The following is a 15977-nucleotide window of genomic DNA, read 5'->3' on the forward strand; positions in this document are numbered from 1 at the left end:
TATGAGGTTGCAGGTTTGATCCCTGGCCTCACTCAGTGGGTTAAGGATCTGGCATTGCCATGAGCTGTGGTGAGCTCTGATATGGCTCAGATCCTGAGTTGCTGTGGCTGTGGTGTAGGCTGGCAGCTATAGCTCTGATTCGACCCCTAGCCTGGGAGCCTTCATATTCTGTGGGTGCGGCCTTGAAAAAGCAAAAAAAAAAGTACCCAGCTGACTCCATGCTAGCTATACTTAACTAATTACATCTGCAATGACCTTAGTGCCAAATAAAGAAAATAAGGATACACGCCAATATAATGGGGGTTAGGAATTCAAACACCTTTTTGGGGGTGGGGGACAAAATTCAATCTATAACAGTAACTTAATTTTGATGTTTCTGCAGAGATTGAAGACCATTATTCTTTCTTATTCGGATGTAGCGGTTTCCACACGGATAAGTTTAGGAAAGTGATCACTTTGATAGTTTTTGCTAAGACTTCCTCACCTTCTCTCCTGCTACCCTCTCATTTTCTAACATGTATTTATTAGGCACATATTGAGTTCATAGGGAGTTCCCTGGTGGCCTCGTGGTTAAGGATTCAGCGTTTTCACTCCTGTGCCTTGGGTTCCATCTCTGGCCTGGGAATTTTACATGCTGTGGGTGTGAGCCAAAAAAAAAAAAAAAAAAAAAAAGTTGAGTTCATAACACTGTGTTGATCTATCAAAATTAAAAAAAAAAAATGCAAAGAACTTTCTCCTAACCATTAGCTACAAGTTACTTTCATTTATACTGTAATTTTCAAAAGGACTGACTTTATAATGAATGACATCAGTCTTCAAATCACTATAAAGAAGTATCTTTAAATTAGGTTGTAAAAAAATTTCTTAGACCTTACAAATATGTAACAGATGGTAAAGGGGGAAAAAAGGAACAAAACTAAAGTAGAAATAAGTCTAAATAGAAATAAGACATAATTTCGTTTATAAAGGCAGAAAGAATATTTTTTCAACACTGAGTAATCTTGTGTTGGGCTATTTAGAAATAAGCTATTTTTTTTGTTTGTGTTTTTGTTTTTGTTTGCTTTTTAGGGCCGCATCTGTGGCATATGGAGGTTCCCAGGCTTGGGGTCAAATCAGAGCTACAGCTGCCATCCTACACCACAGCCACAGCAACATGGGATCCAAGCCATGTCTGCAACCCATACCACAGCTCAAGGCAACACTGGATCCTTAACCCCCTGAGGGAGGCTAGGGATCAAACTCACCACCTCATGGTCACTAGAGGATTCGTTTCTGCTGTGTCACAATGGGAACTCTAGCTAAATGTTTTTATAGTGTCTTACTGACTTTGAACTATTCTTTGGACTTTTTACCCCCAGCATAACTGGAAATATTTTCATTTTTTCAAATCGAAATGTAAGCATGCTTATTTAATTTTTTAAAGAAAGCTGTCTTTTTCTACGTTTGGCAAACTTGCTTGACATTAAAATATAAATAAGAGGAATTCCCTGATGGCACAGTGGGTTAAGGCTCTGGTATTGTGACTGTTGTGGCTCGAGCTGCAGCTGTGGCTGGGGTTTATTTTTTTTATTTTACTTTTTTATTTTTATTTTTTTGTCTTTTTGCTATTTCTTGGGCTGCTCCCACAGCATATGGAGTTTCCCAGGCTAGGGATCCAATCGGAGCTGCAGCCACCAGCCTACGCCAGAGCCACAGCAACACAGGATCCGAGCCGCGTCTGCAACCTACACCACAGCTCATGGCAACGGCGGATCGTTAAGCCACTGAGCAAGGGCAGGGATCGAACCCGCAACCTCACAGTTCCAGTCGGATTCGTTAACCACTGTGCCACAATGGGAACTCCTGTGGCTGGGGTTTAATCCCTGGCCTGGGAACTTCTTCATGCCACGCTTATGGCCAAATATATATAGCAGACCACAGCATGGCATGGATAAAGCAAGCATGACTTTATATTTTCTAAATACAATTACATTGCTGCTGCAAAAATTAGAAGCAAAAATATTTATTTCACTTGTTACACACACACATTTATAGAATGAGCATTATGAGCTTCTCAGTGACATCTTCAGATCAGCATGTGTATCCCATTGTGCGGTTATTCTGTTTTATTTCCATCTTCTTGTGGGGAATGCTTTGTGCCTAAAAAGCTACAGAAATTAAATACAAAGGTGTGTCAGGACAATGAAACTTGACTACACACAAGTTGGAAATTAGGATTTGTTGTTCTCCCAACAGCTGGTGTTGGACTACTCAGAAAAGTTAGTGTAGGACAGTTTTCCTTGCAGGAATTCTGTTGGGATTCAAAGAATATGACTTTGCTCCCCTCCATTCACGGGACTGTGGACTGGGAGGGCTGCACCACCAGGCATGTGCTCCTGGGCCCTTGGTCTCCTCACCTCCAAATCCTCTCCTCTGCTCTGCAAGAAGTTGCCACGGTTAGGATGACAAACTACCTATGTGCTGTTGGGACAAGGGTGGCTCTCTCAGCACCACCACCACCATTACATCACCTGCCTTATTTTATTTAAGCCTCACACACTGCAGCCAGTGCTCCTGTTATTGCAATTGCAGAGCCCAGAAAACCAGCACCTAGAGACTCTAAGTTTTCTGGCCATGACTGCAGCTTTAGAAAGCAGCAAATCCAGGACTAAAAATCAGATTCATGTGGACAATTCCTGCTTCTCACCAGTAAGGTTGAGGTAACTTATGCATTTTAACCAAGTCTTGGGAGATCCAATATCCTAACACAACAGAGAAACTTTTCTTTTAAATTACATTCTTCCAATTTTAAGTATAACACATACTCGTTGAACAAAAGACAGAGAAGGCGTTCCCACCGTGGTGCAGTAGTTAACGAATCCGACTAGGAACCATGAGGTTTCGGGTTCGATCACTGGCCTTGTTCAGTGGGTTAAGGATCCCACATTGCTGTGGCTGTGGCGTAGGCCGGCAGCTATGGCTCCGATTAGACCCCTAGCCTGGGAACCTCCATATACCGCGGGAAGTGGCCCTAGAAAAGGCAAAAAGACAGAAAAAAAAAAAAAGAATGAAAAAAAAGAGATGTATTTTCAAAAAGGACAGAGTATAAGGAAAATACAGAGAAGAATTAAAAAATTCGCCTTACCAACAATCATTAATACTTAATATATTTCCTATGCCTTTTTCCGTAAGCCTGTGTGTGTGTGTTTAATGTAATCAGAATTGTATGGTTACGTCCTTCTTTTCACTTCATGTATTACAAGCATTTCCACGTCATTAAATACCCTGTTACCAGCTAATTTTTAATGACTACATTGACAATAATGCAATTTTTAAAACCAATCTTATGGTATTGGGTAGTTAGGTTGTTTCTAATCAGTCACTGTTTTAAGTTCCACATGTGATAGTAATTTCCTTATGAAAAATTCCTACAAGTGGAATCACAACATCAGAGACTATGAGCATTTATAAGGTTCTTGGTCAATTTTGTCAACCCCCCCCACACACACATACCCGCTGACAAAAGGTTCTGCCAAAGTATGAGAAGGGGAGGTTTAAAAGGTGTGTATTTCAAGTTCTAGTACAGGCTCTGGAGGGAGATATCATTGTAACTGAGAAGAACAAATGTGACTCCATATTAGATCTGTTTCTTTTACAGATCAGTTGTATTCTATTGCTTTGAGCTCAGAATGTTGCCAGTAGCCTGAAATATACAGGAGAGCCCATTCTCCAGGCGCTGACATTTAAAAGTATAAAGCTTTTCCATTCACATAGAGATAAAATGTTTCAGGACAGGAAATAACATGTTTTGTTGGAGGTTTATAGGAACATGATCACCTGACCTTAGCTCGACAGCTGCAAGAACAAAGGATTCCCACACCAAGACATTTGCAAAAACCAACTACCCCTCTCTCCTTTCAGCTGAATTCTAACTTGAGTGAAGTGGTTCTCTAGGACATTAGGCCACCAACTTCTTAGACTCTGGGCTTTCCAAATCAAGTCATTATTCCTTGCCCCAACACCTTGTCTTCAATTAATTGGCCGGTCATGCATTGAGCAGCATGAGTTTAGACCTTATAGGCAGCCCCTGATGTCTCCCACTGGGGCCCTAGGTAGTCCCTTGGTCCAGCTGAGAAAGGCTGGAACAGAGGGTGTTACACCAGGGCTCTGCACTGCCTGCCTAACTCACACTTGTGGGTTCAGTGGTTCTTGGAAAGCCTGGGATCCTCATCAAGTGAGGCAGGAGTGAAGACAGTGGTGGGATATTTAGTAGCTTAAGGGATTTCCTGCCCCATTTCCACTGATCCTCATCACAGCCCCAGAATGATGCCACTTTATGACCACTGGCATTTTGCAGAGAATGGTGGTCAGATTTAGGCAAGGGCATGACTTGCTTAAGATCCTACCTCTCTATAAGTCGGAGAAAGACAAATATCATATGATATCGCATATATATGGAATCTAAAAAAATAATGCAAGCAAATTTATTTACAAAATAGAAATAGACTTATCGACATAGAAACCACACTTATGGTGACCAAAGGGGAAAGGGCAGGGGGGAGACATACATTAGGAACCTGGGATTAACAAACCACTATATATAGAATAGGTAAACAACATGGACCTGCTGTATAGCACAGGAAACTATAGTCAGTATCTTGTAATAACCGATAATGAAAAAAATCTGAAAAAGAAGATATTTTTTCAGATGTGTACACACATGCATATATATATCTCACTGTCTAACTTTGCTGTGCCCCTGAAACGCTGTAAATCAACAATGCTTCAATAAAATAATAAAACTTAAAAAGAAGGTCCTACCTCTCCAGCCAGAGGAGCCCAGACCACATCTCACTCGTCCCGATCTATTCCATCAAGCTGCCTTTCCTCAAGAAGCAAGCTTCCATTCTGAGATTCTGTCACTTGACAAGAGGACATATTTGGCATTATATTAAGGAAGCCTTGAACTTGCTCTGCCAGTAATTATCGTTATTTTTCAACATTTGCTGAATTCCAGCCACATAATAGGTGCCATCCTAGATACAGATGGTCCTGGGCCTTTGGGCTCGCAAGCTTGAGAAGCCAACAAGCCTGGCAAACATGAGAAATGAGGAGAATGCACTTAGTTAAAATGCTGTCTGAAAAGGGGGCACTTTGGGTAATTACACGTCTGGTTACACATACTTGACAACTATTTAGAGCTCTGAAGGACTGTGCAAAGACAATACCCAGTTTGTTGGTCTGAACAAAGGCAAACAGGCTCAACTCCAAGCGTGATTCTGCTTTTCGTTTTGGAAGGTCAGGGATCACTGGGTGTGATGTGGACTTAAATGCACTAAAGATAAAGAAAAAAAACCTTCGAGAATGTTCCCAGATTTGCCTGCTCACTTCAGATATAATACGTTATACAGACACAGACACATACACACACACGCAATCTAAATTTTACCATATACCTACTTCCCTTACACAGTATCAAAGTACAAGAGACAGGCATTCCCATTGTGGCTCAGCAGATTAAGAACCCAATGTTGTCCTGCTGTATAGCCCTGGGAACTGTATCTAGTCACTTGTGATGGAGCATGATAATGTGAGAAAAAGAATGTGTATATCTATGTCTGACTAGGTCATCTCGCTGTTCAGTAGAAAATTGACAGAACACTGTAAACCAGCTATAGTGGAAAAAATAGAAATCATTAAAATAAAAAAAGAACCCAACGTTGTCTCTGTGAAGATGTGGGTTCAATCACTGGCCTTGCTCAGTGGGTTAAGGATCCCACGTGGTGGCAAGCCAGGGTATAGTTCACAGATGCGGCTTGGATCTGGCCTTGCTGTGGCTATGGTGTAGGCCAGCAGCTGCAGCTCTGATTTGGCTTCTAGCCTGGGAACTTCCATATGCTGTGGGTATGGCCCTAAAAAGAAAAAAATAAAAGTGTAAGAGACAGTGCATGAAAGAAGTGAGTTGTAGCTGTAGCAGGGACTTGGCTGCCTCTGAAGTAACTGTGGTTGCCACCTAGGACGGGAGAAGAACATGTTCACCTCGGACTCTGATGGGCTGGGGGTAAGTAATAAAGAGTGGCTAACATATGGGCTGTAACGGTTTGTTTTTGTTTGTTTGTTTTTGGGTTTTTTTTTTTTGCTTTTTTTGCCTTTTTAAGAGCTGCTCCCAAGGCATATAGAGGCTCTCAGGCTAGGAGGCAAATTGGAGCCATAGCCACCAGACTACACCAGAACCACAGCAATGCCAGATCCAAGCCGCATCTGCGACCTACACCACAGCTCACAGCAACGCTGGATCCTTAACCCACTGAGCAAGGCCAGGGATTGAACCCGCCACCTCAAGGTTCCTAGTCAGATTAATCAACCACTGAGCCACAATAGGAACTCCCTGGTTTCTGTTTTAATTTACATAAAATCAAACATGTTAAACTGACATTAAAAATATTATTGCCACAGGGTTCATGCATAGATGGCTCCAGAAAGATCATGCAAAGTTAGTAATACTATACCAAGTCTTGTTTTTTTTTTTTTTTTTCCTTGACCTTTCTAATTCTAAACCATGGTGGAATTCTGCCATTTTCTTTCATTTCACATCACGTGATACTCCAGCAGTATGCTTACTCATTCTAAACTTAATAACAGTAAAACCATTAGGTTACAGCCTGTCATGGCTCATGTTCCTAACTTGATCTGTCTGGTGGGGTTGTAAACAACTAAAAATTCCTCCTTGTGTACACTTTATGGAAATCCTGTGAAATTGGACTGTGATGATCATTATACAACTATAGATGTGATAAATTCATTTGAGTAATAAAAAAATAAAAACATAAAAAATTAAAAATAAATAAATTAATTAAAAAAAGATTAATGCCTAGTAGTGTGTTATAGCTCAATTAAAAACAAACACTGCTGGGAGTTCCCTTCGTGGCTCAGTGGTTAACGAACCCGACTAGGAACCATGAGGATGCGGGCTTGATCCCTGGCCTGGATCAGTGGGTTAAGGATCCGGCGTTGCCGTGAGCTGTGGTGTAGGTTGCAGATGCCACTTGGATCTGGCCTTGCTGTGGCTGTGGTGTAGGCCAGAAGCAATAGCTCCTTTACACCCCTAGCCTGAGAACCTCCATATGCCTCGGGTGCAGCCCTCAAAAGATGCAAAAAAAGGTAAAGTCAAGGCGTTCCCTTGCAGTGCAGTGGGTTAAGGATCTGGCGTTGTCACAGCAGCAGCTTGGGTTGCTGTTGTGACTCGGGTTCGATCCCTACATGCCATGGGTGCACCCCCCAAAAAGGTAGAAAGAACCTTGAATTAGAGGAGGATACATCAGAGTTCACCAGAGTAATTAAGTGAAAAGTGAAAATGAAGGGCATTGTTGAAAACCCAAAAATGGCAGGCAGGGTATGGAATCAGGACAAGATGTTAAGGCACTTGCCGCCCAACGCGATGGGGACTGGATGATGGGGGAGAATTATCAGAAAATACTGACCCAGTCCATGTGCGTAGCCCAGTGAGTCAAGGCTGCCTGCCAGATCGGCCCTTCAGTGTGAATAAAGCCTCCCAGCCACACGTGTACAGGATGGTATCATCTGCTTCCAGGAAAACTCCTACAACAACGCAGCACAAAGCAGGGAATGGGGATTTGTGTCAGTTCTGGACGAAGGTCAGAAGAAATTGAAGTAAAAATGAAATCCTCACCCACCCACCATGCCCTCCACCCTCCCAAAGGTGTCCCTTTATAACCACCTTACAGGCCACCCCAACACGTTTCTTGACTTTTGGCTAAAACAGTATTAGTTTGGAGTTCCTATTGTAGCTTAGCAGGTTAAGAACCCAAAACGGTGTCCGTGAGGATTCAGGTTTGATCCCTGGCATCACTTAGTGAGTTTAGGATCCAGTGTTGCTCTGGCTGTAATGTAGATCACAGCTCTGATTTGGCCCCTAGCCTGGGAACCTCCATATGCCACAGGTGTAGTCCCAAGAAAAAAAAAATAGTAAAGGGGAGTTCCTGTTGTGGCTCAGTGGAAACGAATCTGACTAGCATCCATGAGCACGCAGGTTCGATCCCTGGCCTTGCTCTGTGGGTTAAGGATCTGGCTTTGTGGGAGCTGTGGTGTAGGCCAGCAGCTATAACTCCATTTTGACCCCTAGGCTGGGAACCTCCACATGCCATGGGTGCAGCCCTAGAAAGACCAAAAAATAAGCATAAAAACAAAATAGTAAATAGTTAAGCATTATAACCTCTGACCACAAAGGACTCAAGAGAGAAAATAAAAGACCATCAGCAGTTTGCGTGGCAGACTTGATCAGAGCTGCTGGGGGATTCCATTTGTAGAAGGCAGGGCTATCTTATGAACAGGCAAAGTGGCCGTGGCCTGAAAATTGTGCACTGATGATCTCGTCCTCTGAAAATGCTCAAGGGTCATTATTATTATTTACTCTTGTCGCAGCTCAGCTGCTATAATCAAATACTCATAGGCCAGATAGGTTATTACCAGCAGAAATTTATTCCTTACAGTGCTGGAGGCTGGAAGTCAGATCAAGGTTCTCATGAGGTCCTCCTCCTAGGCTGCAGAATACTGACTACTTGTGTCCTGGAGGCAGATAGAGCAGAAACAAGGTTTTTTTGTTTTTTCCCAATTAGGGCACTAATCCCATTCATGGGGCTCCATTCTTGTGACCTAGTCACCTTCCAGAGGTCCCACCTCCTAATACCAACACACTGACATTAGGACTTCCACGTTGACTTTTGAGGGGCACAAACAGTCCATAGACACCCCTTAGGGTGAGCATTGCTTTCCTTCTTTCCTCATTTTCAAAATACGTATATTACTGGTAGGGAAAATAAATTAAATTCCCGACATTTTAGTGCAAATTAGTGTCTTGGATGATCTTCAATATAGGAAAAGGCCATTTGACAACTCTGACTATTGAAGTTAAGTGAAAAGTGGGTTGAGGGAGGAGAGCAAGTAAAAAGTTCAAACTAAAAGGGAGAGTCTCCTAAGAGATCAAAAAGCCAGTTAACTGGTTTGACCAAGCATCAGAGTCTCTGCTGGGTGTGGGCTATGAGATTAGTGATAAGGGGCCCTCCAATTAAGTCTATTAGGAGTGGCTTCAAGGAAGCAATTTACCCACAAATATACCCTTTTTCCTTTTCCATCCTTACTTTGTTTCAGAGACAAAGAATATATTTTAGAAATGAAATAGAGAGTACTGAATCAAGTTGGCTAACTGAAGAACAGAAGACATGTTTTATCCCTCTCTCTATTACAGAAATAAATAACACAGAACAACAACACAAAAACATAAGAAAGACATTTCCACAGTCCAGAAATTTTAGGAATTCCTAGAAGACAAAGAGTGAAAAGGACTGCATTGGTGGCAAAACAGGAATAGGAAAATCCTGTTTAAAATTCAGGGCTACAAAAGCACTTCTAATATTTCTCCATACTCAGCGTTAATGATTACAAAGAACAGGCCTGGACTCTCCAGCAACTGGCAGGGCAATTAGTTAAATAAATTTAATTGGAGCAATCCTTTCCCTTCCCTTTCCTTCACTGTGCATATCCAGGGGTGACAGCAGCATGTCTCCCCAGGTTAAAGACCTTAGAAATGGTTTCAAAAGAGAAGTATTTATTATGTTGGGATTAACTAAAGAAAGATACAGGTGGACTCTGATATTATTCCAGATCTTCATAGGGACACTGGAGGACAGAATAATGACATGGGAAGTGCTAACTTAGTATTTGTTTCCAAAATCCAAGAGTAGTTCTCCTAAGTGGGAAGTTTGGCACAGGAGACTCAAATAGATAATGGGGCTAAGGATCCAGAGAATTAGCAAACTATAGGAGGGAGGGAGACCCAGAAAACAAGCTTCCCACACCCACCAAATCCCAAATCCAGATCCTTCTCCACATTCAGAAGGAGACAGATTATCCTAATCAAAACACTCAGTGACAGAGTTCCCATTGTGGCTCAGTGGTTAACAAATCTGAATAGGAACCATGAGGTTACACGTTCAATCCCTGGCCTTGCTCAGTGTGTTTAGGATTGGGTGTTGCCGTAGGTCGCAGATGTGGCTCAGATCCCACATGGCTGTGGCTCTGGCATAGGCCGGCAGCTGCAGCTCCGATTAGACCCCTAGCCTGGGAACCTCCATATGCCGAGGGAGCAGCCCTAGAAAAGGCAAAAAGACAAAAAGACAAAAAAAAAAAAAAAAAAAAAAAACCAAAAACAAACAAACAAACAAAAACACTCAATGACAAGGGAAGAGGGAACCTCAAATATGAACACTCTTGTGGAAAAGCAATACTGAGAAAGAAATGCATCAATCACCAGACTGAAAAAAAATAAACCCTGAGTGAATAGTCTCAATAAAGGAAGGAAAAAAATCTTTATAAATTATATCCTCAGAGAAATTTTAAAGGTTTTCATGTCCTTAAGTCAAGATAGTAAAAGTACATTCATACATACCAATTATTCCAATAAATGTAGGTGGGTTAAAATGTCTTTATTAGAGACAAAGACTCTAATTGGGCTAAAGAAAAAAGTCTTTATAACATTTACTGGTAGTACAGTAATTAACAGCACAGGCTCTGGATTTGAATCCTGGCTCCAATATCTATTAATGATTTATGAAATAAAACTTAAATAAATAGGCTAAATCAAAGTATGGATTCAGCTGCAAGTATGTGATCAACCCAAGAAATTCTCCCTCCATATAGTGATAAACGGTAAAGTAATGATAATTACCAACTATAAAATTGAAAATACGAAACATGGAAGAGAGAATTGAACATTTTTCCTACAGGAATTCTAAAATAAGAGAGAGGAAAGAAGGGAAGAAATATTCAAATATATTGAAGAAAATTTCCCATAACTGATGGAAAACATGAATTTTCAGTTTAAAGTCCACTCATAGTGTTGAGCAAGAAAAAAGTGGGGAAAAAATTCAGAAATGTGATCTTAAATTTTTAAAGCTCCAAGTATAAAGAGAAATTCCTAAAATTTCTAGAAGACTAAAACAGGTTATCTAAAAAGGAATGATACTCAGGTTGGCACTAATAGAAACAGAGATGGCGTGTCCATCATGGTGCAGAGGAAAAGAATCCATCTAGTAACCATGAGGTTGCGGGTTTGATCTCTGGCCTCACTCAGTGGGTTAAGGATCCATCGTTGCTGTGGCTGTGGTATAGGCCAACAGCTGTAGCTCTGATTGGACCCCTAGCCTGGGAACCTCCGTACACTGAGAGTGTGGACCTAAAAAGCAAAAAAAAAAAAAAAGAGAGAGAGAGAGAGAAAACAGAGATGAAAGGGGGGAAAAAAGAGGAAAAAATAACTTCAAATTCAAAGTGAAAATTACTTCAAATTTCAATTTTTATAAACCAGCCAAATGAACATTCAAATGGGAAGTAAAAAATAAAGACATTTTTAGACATTCACAGGTTTCAAAAGTTTACATCCCATAGGACCTCTTGGAAAGATAATATCCAAGAGTTTACTTCAGCAGAAGAAAAGTTTTTATAGAAATTGCCTGAGATGATGTATCAAACAATTCAAAAAGTTCAGTAGCTTATGACAGAAAATATTTATTTCCAGCTCACATTGCATTATGGCCATGAATTGGCTATGGATCTACTTCAGGTTGTGGGTCTCTTCCTATGTTTTCTTACTCTGGGACCTACAATGAAGAAACAATCTTACCCGAGACATACCTGTGTTCATGGCAGAGAGGAAAGGAGAGAGACGCAACCTACATTCATTTACCTAAAACAAAGACATACCTAAATCCCACATCAGAGGGGTACTGAAGTATAACCATCTCTCAGATGGAAAAGAGAGAGAATATTTACTAGTAATGATATAACTCACCACAGATAGTAAGAATACACTCACACAATTTATCTCAGTTAATGTGATGGGTTGAAATATCCCTATTAAAGGACAAAGATGGATGGATTTAAAAAAAATCCAGGTGCCATTCCTACAGTGACTAGGACAGTGATACACACTCTGGGGTTCCGTCTTGGGTACATGACTGTTTATTAGATGCACATAAAATAAGCATAAGAATAGTATGTAGGGGAGTTCCTGTTGTGGCTCAGCAGTAACGAACCCAACTAGTATCCACGAGGACTTGGGTTCCATCCCTGGCCTTGCTCAGTTGGGTTAAGGGTCTGGCAATGCCAAGAGCTGCAGTGTAGGTCACAGACGTGGCTCAGATCCCATGTGGCTGTGGCTGCGGTGTAGGCCAGCAGCTGCAGTTCTGATTAGACCTCTAGCCTGGGAACTTCCAGATAAATATGATCACACATGTACAGTATGATACATGTAAAGTACCTAGCAAAATAGAGACAATAAATGTCAGTGCTTGTTACTGTAAAAGACACCTGAAACAGAGTGACAGGTTTAAAGTCTGAGGATACAGGAATAAGCAAAGAGAGAACAAGCTAATACTAATGAAAATAAACAGGGAAGACTTAGTTAAGTATGGATTGAATGTACCCCTATACCCATTCCCAAACTCACTAAAGATACAGTAAGGGGAATGTTCTCATATAGGAATTGACCCATAAGGACCAAGAGATGCATGACATCTTGGGGAAAGGAAAACAGTTAGATACCCAATAGGCAAGTGATTGAGAAAAAAAAAAAAGAAATTCTGACATCTATTTGGCAGTGGGGAACAAAGAAATAGGCAGTTTTGGGCACAAACCACCAGAAAAGCTCATGAGTAGGAAGCAACACTCTGAGTATGGACATCAGTGAATATGTGAGGCTAAAGATGGGATTTATTGATTGAAGTCCATATGTGATGCATTTTTTTTTTTTGTTTTTTTTTAGGGCCGTACCTGTGGCATATGGAAGTTCCCAGGCTAGGGGTCGAATTGGAGCTGCAGCCACTAGCCTACACCACGCCACAGCAATGCCAGATTCAAGCTGTTGTCTGTGACCTACACCACAGGTCATGGCAATGCCAGATCCTTAACCCACTGAGTGAGGCCAGGGATTGAACCTGCATCCTCATGGATAAGTTGAGTCAGGTTCTCAAACCTCTGAGCCACAAGGGAAACTCCCATATGATGCAACTGATCTCCAATTATCCTTCTCACCTCCACAGAAACTAGAGAGAGGATAAGCTAGTGACCCTGGACTCAAAGCTTAGGTGAGGAATGAGGGACCATACTGTACACAGCAGTGTCAAAGAAAATGCCACATGGTAATAAATGTAAAATACCTTGTCTCTCTCCTCCATTTCGCTCCAAGAATGGTGGTTTGCACATCTACCCTCAGGCACTGGAGACATAGCTCAGGAATCTGACTAACTTAATGAAAAGACCTTCAAATATTGGTGATTGGGGTCTTCTAGCTACACTGGCCAGCGACATGTACTTAGAGTGGACCCACCAGGAAACAAGACACACCCACTCAGTTTCCAGTAAACTTTTAAATGACTCCTTTCTGACCTTGAAAGACGATCTAAGGACCACCGGATATTTGAAGAAAGCTTCCACATAGAAGTAGAAAATGGAGTTACCCCAGTGGTACAGCAGGTTGTGGATCCATTGTTGCCACAGCTGTAGTGTAGGTCGTAGCTGCAGCTCAGATTCAATCCCTGGCCAGGAACCTCCATATGCTGCAGGTGCGGCCATTAAAAAATAATAAAATAAATTAAAACAAATAAAAGCAGGAAAATAAAAACTCAACATAAGACAAAAATAAAATTTGGGGAGCAGAAACAATGCAAATATACAAGCAACTTAAAGTCAAACAAAGTAATAATTTCAGAGAAGGATTCAGAGATCATTGTTTCTTTGAAGAAAACAGACCAGACCACAAACTAAGGAATATTCAAAAGTTGCCTTGGCAATTAAAAACAATAGCACATATGACAAATTCAATGAAGTGATAAAAAGTTAAATTAGAGAAAGTCTCCCCAAAAGCAAGAAATGAAGAGCCCAAGAGAGTGAAAATGGACTGGATAGAAATAACAGAGAATCAGTGCCATCTGTCTAGCAGGCTCATTATCCTGAGAAATTGTGGCATTCTAGAGAGAAAAAGAACAAAAAGAAAATATTGAGTCATCAACTAAAGAGAAATTCCAGAAATAAAAGGCATGAGTTTCTAGATGGACAGCACTCCCTCGTGCTCAGCTCTGTGGATGAAAAGAGGTCCAGGCCAGAGCAACTCCCTGTGAACTTTCACAGCATTCTGGACAAAGATCCTGAATGTTTCCAGGAAAGAAACAGGCCACAGATGAAGGAGCGGGAATGAGACTGGCATTATGTCTCAGCAGCACGACTGGAAACCAGTGATGCCTTCAGCAGCCCAGGGGCAAAGATCTCCCACTGAACATCAGCCCCAAACTATCTAGCCAATGTAAGAGTCTTTTAGTGCAGGCCACCTCGTGTATCCGGTCCAAGGAAACTTTGGATAGAGTTCACCATGGGCTCAGGGAATAACATCTGGGAGTCTGATGATGGGAATGCCTGGGGTGAGGACACAGAGGGTCTGAAGAGGCCAGCAATGTGCAGGCCTTGAGACTAACCCATGTCAAAAGAGGGCAGAGGAAAGACTGTGTGATGCAGACTGGAAGTTAAACTTCTGCTGGAAAACTGAGGATGAAATCATGATAGATACTTAAACAACCAAGCAACGGGGGAAATGAATGAACTCCAAGGAAAATCAAAAGTTATCCCTAAAAGGACATATAATCAAAATACACTAAAGACCTTGGCTGGTGCTGTGGCTGTGGTATAGGTCAGCAGCTGTAGCTCCAATTCAACCTCTAGTCTGAGAACCTCCATATGCCACAGGTACGGCCCTAAAAAGACCAAAAAAAAAAAAAAAAAAAAAAGAACTTGGCTGTGAACCCTATTTTCATAAAAATAGTAATAAATATTTAATATTGACCTAACCACAAATAACTATTTTGGGGAGGCATAATAGGATCAGTGGTGTCTTGGGAGAAATGGGACCTGGGTTTGATCCCTGGCTGGGCACAGTGGATTAAGGATCTGGTGTTGCCACAGCTGCAGCTTAGGTTGCAACGGTGACTCAGATCAAGGAAAAAAAAAAAAAAAAAGATAATTTTGGGAGGAGGTGGGGAATGTGGTGGAGTCGAATAAAGGAGCTAAATAATAATGTTCTACAACAGGAAATGGATAAAGTCTGAAAAATCAAGAGGTAGCAGCTAGAAGGTTATTCCTTAGAAATGTGGAAGCAATTATCAGAGGAAACAGTGAAAATGGTAGTAAGTGGTTGTCTCTAGGGAGAGAATATTAGAGTACAAGGGGTGAGGCAAGAAGTTAATTTTGTTATACATCTTAAAAATTATTTTATTTTTTACATCCCGATAAATTAAAATTAATGGAGATTAAATATAATTTAAAGAGGTAAGTTAGGCAATATTAATGTCAGACAAAATCAGATTTGAGACTAAAATACTAGATAGAATGAGAAAAGATATTTCATAATGTAAAAGCCACTATCCGTCATGAAACACATTGTCATGAACTGTGGCCCTTTGAACAGCATAGCTTCAACATGTATGTAAATACACCAAAAAATGACTATCAAAAATCTTACGGGGTATTACTTAGCACATAGTGCGTTGAGTTGCTTTTTTGTTTGTTTATTCATTTCACAACTATTAAATGACATTTACGTTGCTAAATACTGTGCTAGGTTCCAGATAGGACAACTCCAGCCTTTATTCTGTTTTAATAAAGTATTATGAAAAAAAAAAAATCTTAAACGGGAGATCCCCCTGTGGCTCAGTGAGTTAAGAATCCCACTGTGGGAGTTCCCATCATGGCTCAGTAGTTAGTGAAAACCACCTAGTATCCATGAGGACACAGGTTCGATCTCAGGCCTTGCTCAGTGTGTTAAGGATCTGGCACTGCTGTGAGCTGTGGGGTAGGTCGCAGATGTGGCTCAGATCCCACAATGCTGTAACTGTGGTGTAGGCCAGCAGCTGCAGCCGAGTCAATCTCTAGCCTGAGAA

The 15977-nt window shown here is 41.2% G+C and overlaps 1 long non-coding RNA gene across 1 annotated transcript in view; it reads right to left on the reverse strand.

Moving 5' to 3' along the window:
* LOC102161008 overlaps positions 7467 to 15977 on the reverse strand; it is a 32743-nt gene continuing 24232 nt past the window's right edge. The window contains exons 3-4 of the long non-coding RNA XR_002342984.1: positions 8488 to 8565; positions 7467 to 7578 (exon numbers count right to left, since the gene is read on the reverse strand). This is a non-coding gene — a long non-coding RNA (uncharacterized LOC102161008). The remainder of the gene's footprint in view (positions 7579 to 8487; positions 8566 to 15977) is intronic.

The sequence above is a fragment of the Sus scrofa genome, chromosome 3 (assembly GCF_000003025.6).
Source record: "Sus scrofa isolate TJ Tabasco breed Duroc chromosome 3, Sscrofa11.1, whole genome shotgun sequence".
Lineage (NCBI taxonomy): Eukaryota > Metazoa > Chordata > Mammalia > Artiodactyla > Suidae > Sus > Sus scrofa.